General features: G+C 38.1%; 1 protein-coding gene across 7 annotated transcripts in view; it reads right to left on the reverse strand.

Annotated features, from left to right (window-relative positions):
* RBMS3 (RNA binding motif single stranded interacting protein 3) overlaps window positions 1–19,186 on the reverse strand; it is a 707,061-nt gene that overhangs the window by 37,270 nt on the left and 650,605 nt on the right. The window lies entirely within an intron of this gene.

Below are 19,186 nucleotides of genomic sequence, written 5' to 3' on the forward strand. Positions count from 1 at the left end.
CTAGCACATAGTAGGTTCTCAACAGATTATTTGTTGAATGAATGAATCATCATGTTGTGAATAATAACTTCTTTTCTAACTAAAGTAAAATAGAGGAATAATGTAAGAAATATTTATCTAGCAACGATCAGAATTCGTAAATGTTATCATTTTTGTCATTTGATTGTTTTTTTATTTATAAAGGAAATAGTGTTCCAGATAATGTTGAAGTCACTTTTCCTTCTTCCCCCCATTCCATGTTCATTTCACTGTCCATATTTCCCTTTCCACTCCTTTATTTCTCCAAATTTTCTTCATCCAGGTGAACAATACAACAGTCCAATCATTTTTCACCCATTGTAGTATTCAGTGAAATACGTATTGGGGATAACATGTATTTTGGCAACAGAAAACAGAAGTCCCAGAAAAATTGTATGCCCACCTCCATAAGCAAAAAGCATGACTCATATTCCTATTTCTAACACATATATCCCCTGAAAAGTCAAAGTTCTACTCTTTGAGAATGGAATCTTCTACAAAATCAACCATATTTCTGAGTTTCTAAACTTGAACATCACAAAATTTTAGAACCAGAATCATCTAATGAAAACAAGGTTTCTCAATACACAAAGTTTTTAGAGGAACACTTTGGTATGGGTGTTGGACCACAAGCCCATGATTCTTTATTCTAAATTCGCTGAGTTCACATATCGAGACCATGCCTAAATATGCAAAACTCAAATTACAGTGTTGTGCATTGATTGGTACTTTCAGTATCCAAAGGGCGTGGTAATTGTGAATCGTGGGAAATGTGTGAATGGAGACTGGCTCATCAGATATTGTTGTTTACTCTTCATGGAGAAATACAGCAATGAAGCAACTCTGGGGTAAATGCTTCTCCATCCTAAACTAAGCACTGTCCTACTACATCTATTTGCTAAAAACAGAGACAGCCTTAGTGAAACAACCCTAAATCAAACAAACCAGACTGCTGCCTGTGATCCATGTGTTACTTCTGATAGCAACTGGGTGCACTTCCTATCTGCACAAAAACAACCCTGTGACATGGACCAAGGGCAGTTGTTTGCAGTGCTTGGGGATATTAATAATTTAGCTTCATAGTTGAAAATCAGCAGAGGTTTCTGTGCCCCATCCTCTGTGCTCTCACAGTGTTCATCACTCTTCTATTAGAATTGTCCAGACTCTCATCTCCCTAAAGGCATGGACCAAGTGTTACGTCTCTGCATCTTCCAATGCCCCACACAATGCCCAGTACTTAGTAAATAATTATTCAATGGTTGAATTAAAGGACACAAGAAGAAAGACTTCCATTTCCAATTACAAGTCTTGTATGCCTCTTAGCTGTTGATAATTCTGAGTTCTCTATAGATATTAAATTCCCCACCCCTATAAACTGCGTGCATAACCTTTAGACAAACACTTCAGCCCACTCTGCTCGTCACCACCCTGTGTCCTTAAGTAGACAATGATCACAGAGGTACCTGACTGCTATCAAGGTTTCAGATAAGTACACAACTCTGGCGTCACACTTCGGCATATACTTTTTCATATCTAGCACCCATGGCAGGTGTCCGCTTTGCCAACAAAACTGCTCTAGAAAGTATGTTGGAGATAACAGTTTCTTGGCCGTTTCAGACAGGTGGTTTGCTTATGTCATATAGGTTTTAAATATCCCTTAATTTAGTATTCCCTACATGTATTTTTTTAGATTGTTAGCTCAACTGAGAGAAAAAGCTTTCTGTGTTCCAATATATTTGAGCAATGCTGCATAATGTATCCTCTTCTTTGCTATAGAGATAGAATAGAAGCCTGTTTAAAGGAGATTTTAAATCAGTGTTTCTAAAACTTTTTTTTGGTAGCACCTACTGATTTTGTTTAAAACTAGTACTCAAGAATATACTTTGGAAAAGGTTTCTTTAACTGAGTATCAAAAATCCTAGTACATCTGTAGCAAGTGGGAATGTATTTTCACCAACAGAGTTAATGTTCTTGTGGCTCACATTCTACCCTTTGGTCATGGTTTTCTAAGATGCATAATATACCAGCAAAAGGATTTGAGTACTGATTTGAGTACCTTCTATTCCTGAGTTAGTAGTTCCAAACTTTGCAACTGTCATCCGTGAGTGTGTGTGTCCTCTGCATAAGAAGACAATGTCACTGGACACCACTCCACCCACCCCTGCTCCACTGTCTGCATCGCTCAGGAGACCCTTCTGTGAACTCAATCTAGGGACATGGCCTGGGACCACACAGACCAGCATTCATGACTTCACCTGAGAATCCACCTCAGTTTTAGACCTCCCTTGCCAAACTAGAGTTCTCAAGCAGTGTGGTTAATGAAAAACATTTTGTGATTCTTAGCTAAGCTTCTTGAAATGACTCTGAGTTATTCAAAACCCCATCTGTGTTCTGTACAGTAAAATCAGTAAGTCTTCACACCATCCAAGGCATTCAATGAAGCTGTGAAAGTGGCCCAAACTGAACTGTTTAGAGCGTAAGTTCAGAGTTATCTCTTCAGAAGGATGCCGTGAGTTAGGGAGGATGGCTCACCCATTTTACAGGCTGAGAAACTGGGATTTACTGGAATAAACTCCAATTTTGTTGACACAAAATTCAGCTCACCTTTCAGTCTACTTCAGTACTTTTGCAATAAAATATGGTCCTAAGAGCTTTAATGATCATTACCATGTAAAATAATGTCAGCTTTAAAAAAATAATAGACTTTAATAACTGGAGTTCCAATTAAGAAATATAGGATAATAATACCTTGGCTAAAATTTTATTGTCATTTCATTTCCATGGATTTTTAAAATTTCACTTTACACTCAGAATCTCTAATTTTCTTCTAGAAGGGCTACCCTTTATGCTTAACTTATTTTATAATTTAATTTTATGCAGCTCTTCTGAACAGAACTAATAGAGATTTTATAGTATAAATGAGATCAGCTCAGTTTAATGTGTTGTGAATGTGTATTTTTTAATTAAAAAAAAATTTCTGGTTGCTTTTTGTTTTTTTGGTGTCACAGAGAATCTGGTCGAGTTGGAGAATGTTGTTTTAAAATTATTGGATAGGCTTATTTTAAACAAGTCAATGTTATGGAGTTTTATACCCCGTAAGACCATTATCTCTCGATATACTTTTGCAATAAAAATTTCCTGTGGTAGACATATATTTTCTAGGGTAAAGCCTCAAGAAGTGACAGTCTTATAAAATTAGGCACAAGAGCTTACAGGAAATGGCTATAGCTATGTGTAAGATCAACTCTCTGTTTTAGATAATTGGTGACAAATATCTCTGAACTTTCTCTGCAAGCATAGTTTGATTTCCTTAAAAGCAAAGATAAACTACAGTCAGACTTAATAATGCAGGCTGCACAAACATGGTTTAGATCTCAGTGCCTAAGACTGCTTTCTTTCTTACCAAATAATCAATGACAAAAACCTAAAGAAGGACCTGTGATATAAAAAAATCTGCCCTTTTACTTGATAAATTTCTGTGAATTATTTATTAAAACCAAAACAAGAATGGATGTCTATCCTTTAAGCTAATTCATTTTACTGTTTTTTTTTTGCAAAAGCTAAAAAATACCTTCCATAATTCTTTCATGAGTACAAAATATTTTGCATTTTTGGGGGTATACAGTGGCTGATGGGAAACATATTACAATGAGATAGTGTAGACAAAATGGATAAATGTATGTAATGTTTTCCTGTTGGTAGCAGCATAAAGTTTTGACATTCATGGATAACTTTTCTCTTCTGGTAAACAGTTTGATGATTTTTACATATTCTGAATGCACTGGATTTTCACATCGAAGTATGTAGGAGACTCAAATAGCCATTTTCAAACCCACAGAATAAATTCCAGACTCCATCACTTGTTCCAAGAAGTCTAGACACTGCATCACCAAGACAGTTACATGGAGAGAGAAAAAAATGGTGAAGTTGGAGAGGAAGAGGAATTGTGTTTTTGCCTGTTTAATGTAGAACAAACTGTTTCTGTTACTATGGACTCATTGATTATTTCTGAATAAACAGAAAGTGAAAACTCTAAATTTTTAATTCCTGATTTACTTTCTCTTCCCCAACCAAAGCCAAACAAATAAAAAATGTTTTATATATTTCCTCTGAGCAAATGTTTCTTTTTAATTATCTGTAGAGCAAAGGAGTGGTAAGGAAATCCCCACATTTCAATTTTTGGAATTTCCTAAAATAACTGATCAAACTTGTTCATTTGGAGTTATTGTTATACTATGTAGGTTTTCAATTGGTGCATCTAGTCCTTGCTATAACATTCAAAAGTCAGCTTAACAAATTTCAACACACATTGTTGTCCAGGTCCTATCAAACCCAGAAAGCCACTGAGTAGGATACAGGGAAGTTGAGCAGAGAAAGCCGAAATTGCTCTGGATGATGCTAACAGCATGAAGAGTGAATCACTGTCAGGACCATCTAATATAGTTTCCTTTCACAAAGGAAGCATGTGGATATAGGGAACAACCTGAGTTATGATTCATCAGTATCCGGTAAGTGGCCCAGGGGGAGGCAGAGTTACCTAAGGTAGAGGTATTCTGGGATTTTGAGGGTTCTATTTCTTGGATTTGCAAAATTCTGTCATCTCAGAGATGGGGATGTGGGATGGCAAATTAATATCATTCCACATGCTTACATTGGCTAAGTAGTAACAGCTGCCTGGAGTAAAATTCTAAGAATTGCCTTCTAAGTTCTCCATGTCACTCAGTGGATGAGAGACCATCTATAGAGAAAAAGAGAGCTGAAGAGGGTCTCCTTGAAAGGAAAGAGTGCCCCCACTAGGGCGCAAGGGCTGGATTCCTACTTGGACCTCTACTACTCAGTTCTTCCTAAATTCTTCCACTCCCGCCAACGAAATGTTGGAAAGGAAAGTGGATCCCCTCCCAGAATAGTAATAGTATATCCTTTCATAATGTTTTATGTTAGTATTAATTTATAGCCTACTTACTTCTTAAGGTACTGATGCAGAAATAACAAGTAGACAGCTATGAGTGATTAAATAATTATTCCTAAAGAGTAGGTAGATGTGAATATAGATAGCAGCACAGACTTTACCTACTAGAAGTAAAAGCTTCTGAAGATGGAAGAATACCAGTCAGTAGGCTTGATAGAAAGGGGAGCTCAGAATTTTTAGGAGTATGTAGCCAATATTATCCTATACTTTCACCAGAATAGTGCTAAACATAACCCAGAGAAATGTGCATTAAACTATTAAACAAAAAATACAGATTGTCATCATTGTATTTTGGGGTGAGGCCCATTTGTTGCTGCCATACAGCAAAGATAGGGACAGTGAAGAATCTTGGAGGTTGTTCTCAGATTGGAAATTTACAAAACCTCACCCACTGCACCACAGGGAGAAGTAGTCATTCCCAAGTGATCATAGTCTATGTAGGCCTTCAACTGTGTGTAAAAAGCAATTTTCATGAATGTACTGGAAAAAACCAAAGCCCATTAAGTTTGAGCAGGTGCACAGATCATGTGGTAGCAATAAAAATAAAAGATAATACTATGGAAATTTAGCTGGTTAAGAAACTATGTCTTAAAATTTGAACTTGAAACAACTCCATATAGATATCATGAATTCTTTCCTCCCTTCTCCTCATTTTTTTTCTTTTGTAATGGGTAATATGAAATGTAGAGAGAGATAAGAGAGATTCCATGGACCACAAAGACCACTCAGGAATAAAGAAAGGTAAGTCAGATAAAACTGGGAACTAGAATGGAGGCAACCATGAAAGCATATTCACAGTGGAGTAGCAGGAATGAAAGACTCCTTGGGCTTACTGGCAGTGGCAGGAGTGGGGACGGGGATAAGATAAAGATGTTCAGTATCATCTCTTCTAAGATTGTTTAGAGATTCTAGGCAGTGCACTAAGATAAGAAAAAGAAATGGAAGGCTGATAGAGAAAAGATCACCAGAAGTGAGAAACTAAGGAAACTGAGAGGCAAAGGTGCTCCATTGCACAATTCCAATAATTAGCAACATTCAATAAAATTGCATTGAGCCCCTAGTACGTGCCAAGCACTAAATAAGCATAAACTATAGTCTTAAAGCATGGGTTAAGCAATAGGACCTGATAGAGTCCAGAAAAAACAGATTTCATTACCAATCCATTGGATGTCCTGGATAGTCCCTTTCTCCTTTATGATCTCACATATATAAAGCTATTTAATTTTATGTATTATTCATTACTGCCAATTTTACACTTACCACCATATCCAGGAATAGATTAATATGGTCTACTGTATTATTACAATTTTCTTGTTAGTCTTCCCTTGTTGTATTTAAATTTCCTATCTGTTTATACCCTCCTTTTTGTTTCTTAACATTCTCTATTATTTTTGCTTATTATTATGGTTTATTAATTGTAAAAAATTAAGAGTCTCTGTAAAGTAGTGACCTCTTCAAATGAGAGAGGCTGTTGACATCAAATCAACATTTACTTAAATCAGCCTCTAAATCCGCAAGCTTCAAGAAGAAGAAATCACTTTAACAAATGACCCAACTGGCCTATTATCTGGGTGGTTCTTTCAGAAACTTACACGAACTCGCGGCCCAACAACTAACACCCTCAGCCTCTCAAGGCTCACTTAATCTTTCCTCTAGGAAACGGAGTTTGCTTCTTTATTTTGGGAATGAAAGAATGGAGGAACTTCGTCAAGAAGATAGACAAGTCCTCAATGTGCCTCAAAGCTTTGTTGTTTTCTACTTAGGTCTGCGACTAAAGCATTAAACTGGGTTAGGTGAAGACACCTCAGACAAACTGAAAAAGCACTCACCCAGGCTGACACACACACAGTAAATTCTATTTCCACACAAAAGATTTCCTCTCAATCAACCATCTCAGGCCCACACTTCATAAATTCTAACCATCCCAGTGAACTAGAGTAGACAATGAAAGCCAACAAGAGGAAATGCTGAGGGTGCCCCTAAATTGTCCTTTAAAACAAAGTTCAGTCTCTGTAAGAGTCAACAAACACACACTTTTGTATGTGTTTGGTTTTGAGTCAAGAGACTTTCCAGCGTGGAACTTGAACTACTCGACTAGACAGAATATCCACATTAGAGACTGATCTAAGATGGGTGGGGAGCAAGTGAAGGTAAAAAGGAAGTGGGGAGAAGCAGGAAAGATGGAGAGATGTTCTAAATAAGGAGGAAAAAATATAAAGCAACACAAGTTGAAAACTGCAAAAGTACAGCATAAAGCTATTTGAGAAAAGTACTTCTAGGAACTATACATATTTAGGGTGAAACAAGCCAGATTTAAACAGTACTACCCTATTCATGTGAGCATATATAACTTTGTCAACACAAAAGTATAATGGAGGAGTTTCTGCTGAGCCAAAGATATCACCATTCTTGCCTCCAAGGATGGGTTCAAATTAAAGAGCTAAGAGCAAGGAGATAGGAGGACTGTCAGGAAAGAGACCTTCTGGTACCAGAGTTCAGATTCCACTTTTTCCCACAAAAATTGAAGAATAATTTGTTTGATAACAGCTGTCAAACAATGGATAAACAATGGACATCATCTTGGGGTAAATTTCAAACCACTCCTATTGAGGTCTTAGAATCATCGTGACCTGCACCATCTCACTTACGTTCAGCTTTATCCAAATCCACCCGCTTGTGGTTTACTTTGAGTTGTTCAGCATCTTAAGAAATCTTAATTTGTAGCTATAAATCTCTTAGTGCATTGTAAAATGGAGTCAAACATTCATACCTAAAGATTTTCTGAGAATTATTAGTCAAATAATGCGTTCAAGGCTCTAAGCATAGAGCTGGGTATATACTAACAACCTAATAGATAGGAACTGTCATTAATTTTATTTTTATTGTTATTATTATTATTATGACAGTATGGAAATTTCATTATCTCCATAGTTTGGCAGGATCAGAAATTAGCTTAGGCAGGAAATGTTCATTTCTTTCTCTTGGAAGTTACATTGATAAGACAGTTGGTGTCAACAGAGGCTCCTAAGGCATGGGTAACAGACACAATGTACATGAAGAGATAGTTATAAATGGAGGGAGCTTACGTTTCTGAGAAAGATGGAGAGGGAGGAAGTCTGGATGAGCTAGAGGAAATTGGGAAGAGAGAGGTGCCAAGGAGAACGTGGAGGGGAAGGGCTGATGGAATCCCATGGTGTTGAGGGGGTGGGGAGGAAGTGGCGCTGAAGGGCATTTTAAGCACAGGGATGCAGCTTTATACTCAGTTTGAAATTGCTTACATGTCCAATATGTGTCCATTACTGAACATGATCTGAGTCTTCCCTAATGTTATTTTGAGTAGGATTTTTGTTGGAAAACTGGAAAGGGGGTGAATTTCACATCTGAATCAACACAGTGTGGAGTAGACAGAGCAGACAGAGGTGACTATATGGCCTTGAAAACTTAAACACATACTGCAGAAAGCCATGGATTTCTAAAGGGCATGGGATTGGGGGTTGCAGACAATCTTATCTGGTTTCAAAGTATTTTGGGATCCAGTGACATCTGGCTTACATTTTGAAAAAGAGAAAATAGACTTGGATACAGTTGACTCAAAAAAGACTGAAAAGTTGCCCTAAATTTTAGTACTTTCCATCTACTGGAGAAATAAGAAATAAAGGATTGGATCATTGAGAGAAGCATCTAAGAAGCAGTTCCAAAAAGAAATAAAAGTAATGCTTATTAAAAAAAATATGAAGAGGAAGGCCAGAGTGCACTTTTTAGGGTGGTGTCATAGAAGAAGTAAAGCAGTCAAGGTCAAACAGAAAGGAAAATCAATACAGATAACAACTGTTCTTAATTTCATCTCTGGATTTTCCTTGGCCTGGTCCTACCATTTGACCCTGATTTTTATATCCCAGAAGATGTTAGCTTCTGTGTAGGGCCTGGGAACGCTCCTTTACAAACTCACAGGCAACTAGGGACACTTTCCCTAGAATGCTAACTACAGATTTTTCTAGAGTTTAGGTCCTGTTTTTCTTTCTTTTGACCATGGAACTGTGTTTCCCACATATCATTCAAAAATATTTATGAAAGCCAACTGTGTTTAAGATGTTATGAGTCTTATTTCTCCAAAGAAGATATACAGATTAGGCATGTGAAAAGATGCTCAACATCGCTAATTATTAGAGAAATGCAAATCAAAACTACAATGAAGTACCACCTCACACTGTTCAGAATGGCCACCATTAAAAAGTCTACAAATAATAAATGCTGGAGAGGTTGTGGAGAAAAGGGAACCCTCCTACAGTGTTGGTGTGAATGTAAGTTGGTGCAGCCACTGTGGAAAACAGTATGGAGGTTCCTCAGAAAACTAAAAATAGAATTACCATGTGATCCAACAATCCCACTCCTGGGCATATACCCACACAAAACTATCATTCAAAAAGATACATGCACCCCTATGTTCATAGCAGCACTATTTACCATAGCCAAGACATGGAAGCAACCTAAATGTCCATCGACAGATGAACAGATAAAGAAGCTGTGGTACATATATACAATGGAACCGCTACTCAGCTTAAAAAAGAATTAAATAATGCCATTTGCAGCAATATGGATGCAAGTGAAGATCATCATACTAAGTGAAGTAAGTCAGAAAGAAAGAGACAAATGCCATATGATATCACTTATATGTGGAATCTAAAATATGGCACAAAAGAACCTATCTATGAAACAGAAATCAACTCACGGATGTAGAGAACAGACTTGTGGTTGCCAAAGTGGGGAATTAGGGGAGGGATGTCGTAGGAAGTTGGGGTTAGCAGATGTAAGCTTTTATATATGGAATGTATAAGCAGCAAGGTCCTACTCTATTGGACAGAGAACTAGCAATATGTTCAATACCCTATGATAAACTGTAATGGGAAAGAATATTAAAAAAAAGAATGTAAAATAAAAGATGTTATGAGACTTATAGTGGCAAATATAAACCAATCTCCTCCTTGATGAATTTCAGGCACTCTTATAGAAAACAAAAATATATGGGTTTTAATTTCCTAACAAATATCCTTAATTCTTATCTACAGGATATTTACAAAACAAGAAACTTAAAAAGTTATCAATGACTAAACTGTGGCCCAAGATCAAAAGTGAAAAACCAAAGTCTATAATAAATGTAGATTCTAAAGAGCAGGGTATGAAGAATGATAAGAGGGCAGGTGCAGTGACCAGTTATTTTCAACCACTCAATGTCCCCTTCCCCTTCCCAATGTAACCTGTATTTCCTTTGGGAATTCTTATGCTCCCCACCCCCTTCCCCAACCATATAATTAAAATGTGATTGACTCCACAGTTAGTGTACCCTGATCCCCTGTCCAGAAATGGATGAAAATAACACTTGCAGAGCCAATGAAACTAGAGAAAATGTTTTATTAGAAATTCTGGGAGAGGAAAACACTCTTTTGCGTGTGTAGAAACTTCTAGAAGTTACCTTTTCTCTTCCCTTGGCATGTAAGTAGGAGCATGTAAGGACATCACTGCTACCCTGACAATGACTGGGGCGGGGGGGTAGGCCGGGTTTATCAGATGTGAGGCTGTGAAGATGATACACAGCTTAGTAGAAAGAATACAGGTTTTAGAGGCATCATTTGAACCAGCTCTTTCTATGACTTTTCAGGTACATGAATCAATACATTTTTGTTTTTAATTAAACCCTTTTGAGCTGAGTATTTAATTATTCCTTGAGGTTGAGAAGGTCATATGAATTTGAAAGGGGAAATTAGGCAAATAAAAAAATGACTTTAAAAAGTACACAACATCATCAGCTCTGATAGAACTGGCCAGAAACAGCAGGTCGGGGTAGCACAGGCCTTTGTTACCTTGCTTATTAGGGCTTTGGTCTTTTTTTTCTTTTTTAAAGAACTTTTATTGAGATACAGTTAACACGCAATAAACAGTACATATTTAGAGTATACAATTTGGTATCCCAGTCTTCCAATTCATTCCCCTCCAATCCTACCCACTTTCCCCACTTGGTGTTCATATGTTTGTTATCTACATCTGTGTCTCTGTTTCTGCCTTGCATTTCCTCTTTCATAGTTGTTAGCATTTGCCTTATGTATTCAGGTGCTCCTATATTGGGTGCATATGTATTTATAATTGTTCTCTTCTTGGACTGATCCCTTGATCTTTATGTAATGTCCTTTCTTGTCTCTTATAACATTTTTTATTTTAAAGTCTATTTTATCTGATATGAGTATTGCTGCTCCAGCTTTCTTTTGATTTCCATTTGCATGGAATATCTTTTTCCATCCCCTCACTTTCAGTCTGTATGTGTCCCTAGGTCTGAAGTGGGTCTCTTGTAGACAGCATATATATGGGTCTTGTTTTTGTATCCATTCAGCCAGTCTGTGTCTTTGGTTGGTGCACTTAGTCCATTTGCATTCAAGGTAATTATCGATATGTATGTTCCCATTACCATTTTCTTAATTGTTTTGTTTATGTTTCTGTAGGTCCTTTTCTTCTCTTATGTTTCCTGCTTAGAGAAGTTCCTTTAGCATTTGTTGTAGAGCTGATTAGGTGGTGCTGAATTCTCCTAGCTGTTGCTTGTCTGTAAAGCTTTTGATTTCTCCATCAAATCTGAATGAGATCCTTGCTGGGTAGAGTATTCTTGGTTGTAGGTTCTTCCCTTTTAAGACTTTAAATATATCATGCCACTCCCTTCAGGCTTACAGAGTTTCTGCTGAGAAATCAGCTGTTAACCTGATGGTAGTTCCCTTGTATGTTATTTGTCATTTTTCTCTTGTTGCTTTTAATAACTTTTCCCTGTCTTTAATTTTTGTCAATTTGACTGCGGTATGTCTTGGTGTGTTTCTCCTCGGGTTTATCCTGCCTGGGACTCTCTGAGCTTCCTGGACTTGGGTAGCTATTTCCTTTCCCATGTTAGGGAAGTTTTCAACTAGAATCTCTTCCAATATTTTCTCAGGTCCTTTCTCTCTCTCGTCTCCTTCTGGGACCCCTATGATGCCAATGTTGGTGCGTTTAACATTGTCCCAGAGGTCTCTTAGGCTGTCTTCAGTTCTTTTCATTCTTTTTTCTTTATTCTTTTTTGCATCAGTGATGATCACCATTCTGTCTTCCAGGTCACTTATTCGCCCTTCTGCCTCAGTTAATCTGCTATTGGTTCCTTCTAGTGTATTTTTCATTTCAGTTATTGTGTTGCATATCTCTGCTTGTTTGCACTTTAATTCTTCTAGGTCTTTGGTAAACTTTTTGATTTTTGCATCCAGTCTTTTTTCAAAGTCCTGGATCATCTTCACCATCATTACCCTGAATTCTTTTTCTGCAAGGGTGCCTATCTCCTCTTCGTTTATTTGTATTTCTGCAGTTTTATCCTGTCCCTTCATTTGGTACAAAGTCCTCTGCTTTTTCATTTTCTCTATTTTTCTGTGGGTATGGCTTTCAGTTCCACAAGATGAAATACTGCTGATACTGCTTGATACTGCTGTCTGCCCTCCTGTAGAGGAAGCTATCTAGGAGAGCCTTTGGTCTTCTTATCCTGTCAATAAAACTCAGTTGCTTACAGAGCCTTCTCTGACACTGAGAGTTGGCTGTCCCTTTCAAATGTTTATCTGAATCCACTTTGCCTAGTAACTTTAAATATTTTCATTACTATTTACAGCATCTCAAGAACTTTTCCTAATGAGGAGACATTAATTAGAATTTTTTGAGATCTCTGAAGAAACTCATGTGGAGGTTGCCTACCATCATTCTCCAATTGCCCTGCAACTCACGTGGAAACAATCTACCACAGTGCCTAAAATTCCACCCTGGGATTAAATGCTAACTCAGTCAGAAACTGGTATTTTACCATATAACCAGCCCTCAAGAAGGAGCTGGGAGAATTCTGAGAAATGGACTGAGGTTAGTTTTGATGAAAGGAAGCAGAAACTATAGGATTAGAGTTGATTGATAGGCCCCAGGGGTATAAAATTCTAGGTTTTTAGAAAAGCCTAGGAGAAGAGACTATCAAGTGGAGTGTGGGGATCTGGACTAGTCCCAAACTAGCCCTTTATTTGTACTGACCTTGAACAGGCCACTGAGTACCATATCTCAGGAATCCTGGCATGTTTCTGTGATCCTATCACTCCACTTTCTTACCTGATTGGATTTCCCAAGTCTTTCCAGTGTTTACTACATGTGGGGACTCTCCAGGTACCATTCATCTAACTTGTTTGTTTTGTGGATTTGGGGAGATTGACTTTCCTAAACTAAATCTCATATACTGCCTAGGACCCAAGTATCCTATTTCTATCAGACACCTTGTGTAAATTCTGAACTTGTATGCTAACCTCAATAAGCTATTTTAAATACAAATGCCTCATGAGGGTGAAACAAACCAGGATATCTGCATGTTTTATATTTATATATTTATATATATATATATATATATTTTTTTTTTTGGCTACATTGTGTCTTAGTTGTGGCACAGGGGATATTCATTGCAGCATGCAGGATCTTTGTTGCAGCATGCAAGATCTTTGGCTGTGGTGCGCAGGCTTGTCTCTAGTTGTGGCGTGTGGGTTTTCTCTCTCTCTCTAGTTGTGGTGTAGGCTCCACAGCATGTGGGATCTGCAGTTTTGTGGCATGCAGGCTCTCTAGTTGAGGTGTGCAGGCTCAGTAGTTATGGCTCATAGGCTTAGTTGCCCCACGTCATGTGGGATCCTAGTTCCCCAACCAAGGATTCAACCTGTGTCCCCTGCATTGCAGGACAGATTCTTTACCACTGGACCACCAGGGAAGTCCCTGGATATCCACAGGTTTTTAATGAGCACTGTAAGAAAAGGCTTTCCTCTGGATTTCTTTTATTCAGCATCTTCCAAATTATATTCCATGGAATGCTGTTCTGAGGAAGTTTTTACAGATAGTCCACAGTCTTGTTTACTCCAAGTCAACAAATTTGGAAAATGATGGAATAAACCAAGCAAACAGGTATTTTTGTTTTCCTTGGAGAGAGGTTTCCTTTCTCTCTTTTCCCTCCTTCTTCTTTATATCCACTGCTTTTTCCCCTGCAGTGCTTCTCCATCTTTAGTTTGCAAATATTTATTATGAATCTACAAGCATCTCTAAGAAGACAAATGCAGTTTGTTACACTTCCTAAATGTGCTCGACCTCAGCACTTTAAATTTTTTACAGTAATAGCTCATGAGATGGAAGAGCAGCCTCTAGGACCCTGGTTCTCAACCTTGGCTTTACACTGGAATCACCTTAGCCATTTGAACAAAATACTAATGCCTGGGTCCCACCTACAGACAACCTGATTTAATTGGCCTGAAGTGTGGCCTGGGCATTAATATTTAATGCTCACCTGGTGATTCTAATATGCTACAAAATTTTAAATCTGCTACCCTAGGGGCTGTTTGGAAAATTATGCTTAAATATGTTCTCCAAGGAAATCTATCATCCACATACATGATCAAAAGATTAATTAACTATAAGTGATAGATTTATGTTGAGGACCCTGAATTTTTATCATTCTTCCTTGGAGAATCTTGCATTAAGAAAAGGAGAATAAAATAGGAAAAAACATATATCCCTGAAGGAACTGAAAACAATTGTGAAAGGTGCTGGAGGTAAGTAAATATATGCCCAATAAAATTTCTTCCCAATTCTACCCAGGATTCTGCAGGCACTGGCAAAGGGTGGGGGAGGGTGAAGAGGAAGAGAGAAAAGTACAATTGTCTTCATTAGCCATGAGTCACAGTGAGTCTGTAGACAACCAAGGTCAACTTGGGTGTGAAATTAGGGGCTCAGCTGAAAGCTTTGTTTCTAGTTTTATGTATTTTAGAAATACAAACAGTGAATAATCAGGATTAGATTGCTGCCAGTTACAAAAAGAGCTTTAATATCCAAGTACGAAGTAATCCTCTTAGCTGTATTTGACACCAATGGAAAATAAAAAAGACCAATTTAGTTACTGTCCTAATTACTAGAGGCTCAAAGGAATGCGCTAGGGAAGAAGATGCTTGTCGGCAATATATGAGTCCTTCCCTCGACTCGTGGGCTGCCATGAGTCCTTTAAAAGGCCCAAGACTCTTATTATATATATATATAGTGGTCCTAGGTCCTTTTAAAAATGGAGTCAAAACTCATTATATTAGTAAGACCTCCCTGAAGTATGGAGTATGAGTATAAGTATACTAGAAAGGGGAAAAGTAGCACTTCACACCCAGGAATCACTGCTGTAATGTTTGTAAACAATGTTGGTTCCCTCCCCTCCAGATTAAGAGAGGGGCTTGAGCTCCCATTTTGGTTTGGGGGTCTTAATAACCCTAAAGGTATCTCCTGGGAACTAACTGTGCTTTAGTGAATACATACACTACACCCACATGGCAGTTCACATGGCTTCTCTGTCCTGGGAGTCCCTCAATATATCATTACAGGCCATGGGCCCTGATGGTTTTGAGTATACTGTGTAATTTCAATTAGGGATCGGTCTCTTTCTCCCAAGGACCCACTCTACTCAGATTCCAACCTAAGTACAGTTCCATTGGCCTTTAAAAACACTTAGAGCAGAAGGAAGGAAATCATATACGACAACAACATTATATGACCAAATTCTGGAAGGAAGGAAAAAGTTGGAATAATAGAGGATGATAAGCAATTCTACTTTTATTCCATCATAAGTTTAATTCTCCATTATTGTAAGTGGTTTATCCACCTGGAGGGCTATTAAAGACGATAGGGCTGGATGGCCAGTTCTGGATTCAGTATGTCTGGGATGGGGCCTGGGGATTGTATTTCTAAGTCTCTCTTGTCTTCTCATTCTGTCCCTGGGCGTGGACAGTGGTGCGGAATAGGTGACGCACAGTACCCACTGCCCTTCCCCAGGCTTGAATGCATCAGTTGTATGACTTGCTTCCACACTCATCTTTGTCACACATAAATTAGCAATTGTAGAAAAAGGCCCGTAAGGCTGATGTGCTTTGCTTTGGCTGAGTGGTTGCATTCCACCCTTCATGAAATTCCTGAGGAAAGGTATTTTAGGACCTGGGCTGTATACCCACATGTGCACTTTAGCATCTTGTGGAATTAGCTCTTCAAATGAACTTGAAGTCTAAGTGGCTTGGGTAATAAGTACAAATGACAAAGATGTGAGCTTTAAAGCAAGCAGGCACCTTATAAAGTATCAGCTAAGGGCAAAATAATTCAATTGAGTTTAGGGGATTAAAAAACCCTCAAGTCTTGCCTGAACTAGCTGAGTTCAAGGCCATCAATCAAACATAATTTCCTAAAGGAATGAAAATCACAGGAGAGTTTTACTACATGAGTACTAAAAGAATGATAATAATAATTAAAAAAAACAGAATGGCTACTTATTTTACATTTATATCCTGTTTTATAATGAAAAAAAAAATCAAGGGGAAAACATCTCTTTGAGGATAAGAAATTCAAGAAGCTAATATCCACAGACAGAAACAAAGAGAAAGGTTTCCAAAAGACTAATTGATATTCTTTTCTTTATGAATACTGTTAATCTTCAAGAATTTTCAATGTCATTTAGAAAACAGTTACATTCCTTATGGGCTGTCAGGATAAATTAGGACAAAACAAAATGAGAAAGAGAAAGGGGGAAGAGAGCACAAACTTTCCTGCTAGATGAAAGGGTGCCCTGTTTGATCCTGGTTGAAAATCCTATTTAAGGGGAAACGGCCTTACATCCACTGGCTGGCTGCCTTTTTTCAGGAAGCTTTCTGTATAATAGTGCGTCACTAATGGATTGGGTATGGCGCTTTTCCATTTCATTAATGAAGAAAAGCTAAAGGCCATTACTTGTCCTGGTTACCATTCACAATGATGGTGGGGCACTTGGATACGTGTCTTCCAGAGAATTTGCCAAAGGCATGACACGTGCCACTGAAGAACTGGTTTAAGAAATGACACACACACGTGAGGCAAAAACGCTATGTCATTGTGACCAGTATGTTTGCAGTGGTGTCCATATGAGGGACCTGGACAACGAAAAGGGATAAAAGTAGTTTCAGAAGGTGACTCTGGGGAATCCATTATAATGATGTTAGTAAGATAAATCAATGTGATGACTATCTAGGGAAAATAATTCACAAAAATGAAATGTTCCAGATAAGTGGTACTGATGAAGGGTAGTTATAGTTCTAACAGTTAGATGCATTGTAGATTTCCACCAATATTTTAAACTATTTCATATAAAGATCTTCTTTAATAATTCTGCTTTCTCCAAATCCTTTCACTTTTCTCTTACTTTCCTGTTCATGAGATTTTCCTATCCCATTCAGAAAGCCCTCTATATGTAGTTATTCATCCAAATTTCCAAACTTCTTGGGAATTTGGAACCTGTTTTCCTCTTGCTATTTTCATCTTTGGAAGGTAAGGTTAGGATTATACACAAGGTGTTTCTACCCAATCAGTATTCTTACTTGTAGGCATTATTTATTCAATCAATATATATTTGTTAAACACCTACCCCGATACTACTGGATCATAGAGAAATAAGGTAAATAGAAGTAACCCCTGCTCTAAAGGGGTTTACAGTCTTGACTCTAGAGGAAAAGAAAGGTAATTAAGCAGAAAATGATGATTTAGTGTGGTTAAATTTTATGATCGAGATGATCCCAGGGACCTAAGGGAACAAGAAAAATTTGTAACTCTAGGACAAGTTGGAAGGATAAGGCCAACTTCCAAGGAGAAGGAAATATTGAAACAAGCCCTGCACAACCAGCTACAGGTCCCTGCTGAGAAAGCATCAAGTTGAAGAATAAAGGAAACATCATCCTAGCCAGAGGGACTGCTCAGAGTTACCATACTCTCACTTATATGAAGACCCTGGGGGCTCGGCCCATCCTGGGAGCCGAGAGCAGTGCACACTGCCTGGAGCACAGGAGGACTAAGAGGCGAGTCGGCAGCAGCAGGCGCCAGGCTCAGGAAGAGCTGTGTACACAGGCTGAGGGCTGAGGCTGATGTCTGGAAAGCTGTGGAAGGACGGCAGCCAGGTCATGTGTGGTAGAAAGGTGGCTCTGGTGGCTATAGAGAGAACAGATTAAGGTAGGTGAAGGCTTGGGTCAGCAAAACCCATCAGATGGATGCTGTGCTAATCCTGCTAACGGATGACAGTTAACTAGAGTAACTTTCTGGGGGAGAATGTCCAAACTTTTAGACCTTTTAGAGAAAATGCAGGCACCTGACTTGCTTAATATTGTCTCCCCATTTTGTCTTCCACATTGATTTGGAGTAAAAGTCAATGATGAATTCTTTAATTGAGGGTGAGTCTTTATTTAATTAAGGGGTGGACTGGGAGTTTGGGACTAGCAGAGGCAAACTACTGTATAAAGAATTGATAAACAACAAGGTCCTACTGTATAGCACAGGGAACCATATTTAATATCCTGTGATAAATCATAATGGAAAAGAATATAAAGAATGTATATTTATGTATAACTGAATCACTTTGTTGTACAGCAGAAATTAATACAACATTGTAAATCAACTAGACTTCAATAAAAAAATGTTTTACTTTCATCAAAAATTTGAGCTTTAGTGCCACCAGAAATAATAGGAATGGCACAGTCCTTGACCACCAAACCTCCATGGACCTACAATCTAAAAATGGGATAGAGAATGGTGAGGAATGTACAAGTACCTATACAACAGGAGCCCACAGAGGGCTTTGAGAGTTTTCCAGATAAAGTGAGATCACATCCGGCTGTGCAAATCAGAAAGAAATTCGTGGAAGCGATAGACCATTACCGATAGGTAAGATTTGACCAACAGAAACTGCAGGTGTGACAGGGAGGAAATTCCAGGTTGAAAGGCAGCAAGAGCAAGACAAGAAAGGAAGTGCTCACAGTCAAATACATCCTACAAAGAATTATGACCAGTGAAAGAACAGAGTCATGGGGGGAGACAGTAGGAATAACAGTTGGTTAAAGTAGCTTGAGGATTATACTGCAGTAGCCTCAAACACAGGCTGATGAGTCTTAAGTCTTAATTTCTGCAGTCTTTGTGTTGTGGCTCTTGACTGGGAAAATAATATATTAGGAGTTTCCCTTTGCAGAATTTAAGTATAGCTCATCTTGCTCCCCGAAAGGATTTTAGGCAGCTTCCAAACTTGTATAAAATGTTGTAGTACCAAATAAGTGAGAAAAATGAGACGAAGGGAAAGTACAGTGAGGCTAATAAAATAAA

This window comes from Hippopotamus amphibius, chromosome 11, assembly GCF_030028045.1.
Source record: "Hippopotamus amphibius kiboko isolate mHipAmp2 chromosome 11, mHipAmp2.hap2, whole genome shotgun sequence".
Classification (NCBI taxonomy): Eukaryota; Metazoa; Chordata; class Mammalia; order Artiodactyla; family Hippopotamidae; genus Hippopotamus; species Hippopotamus amphibius.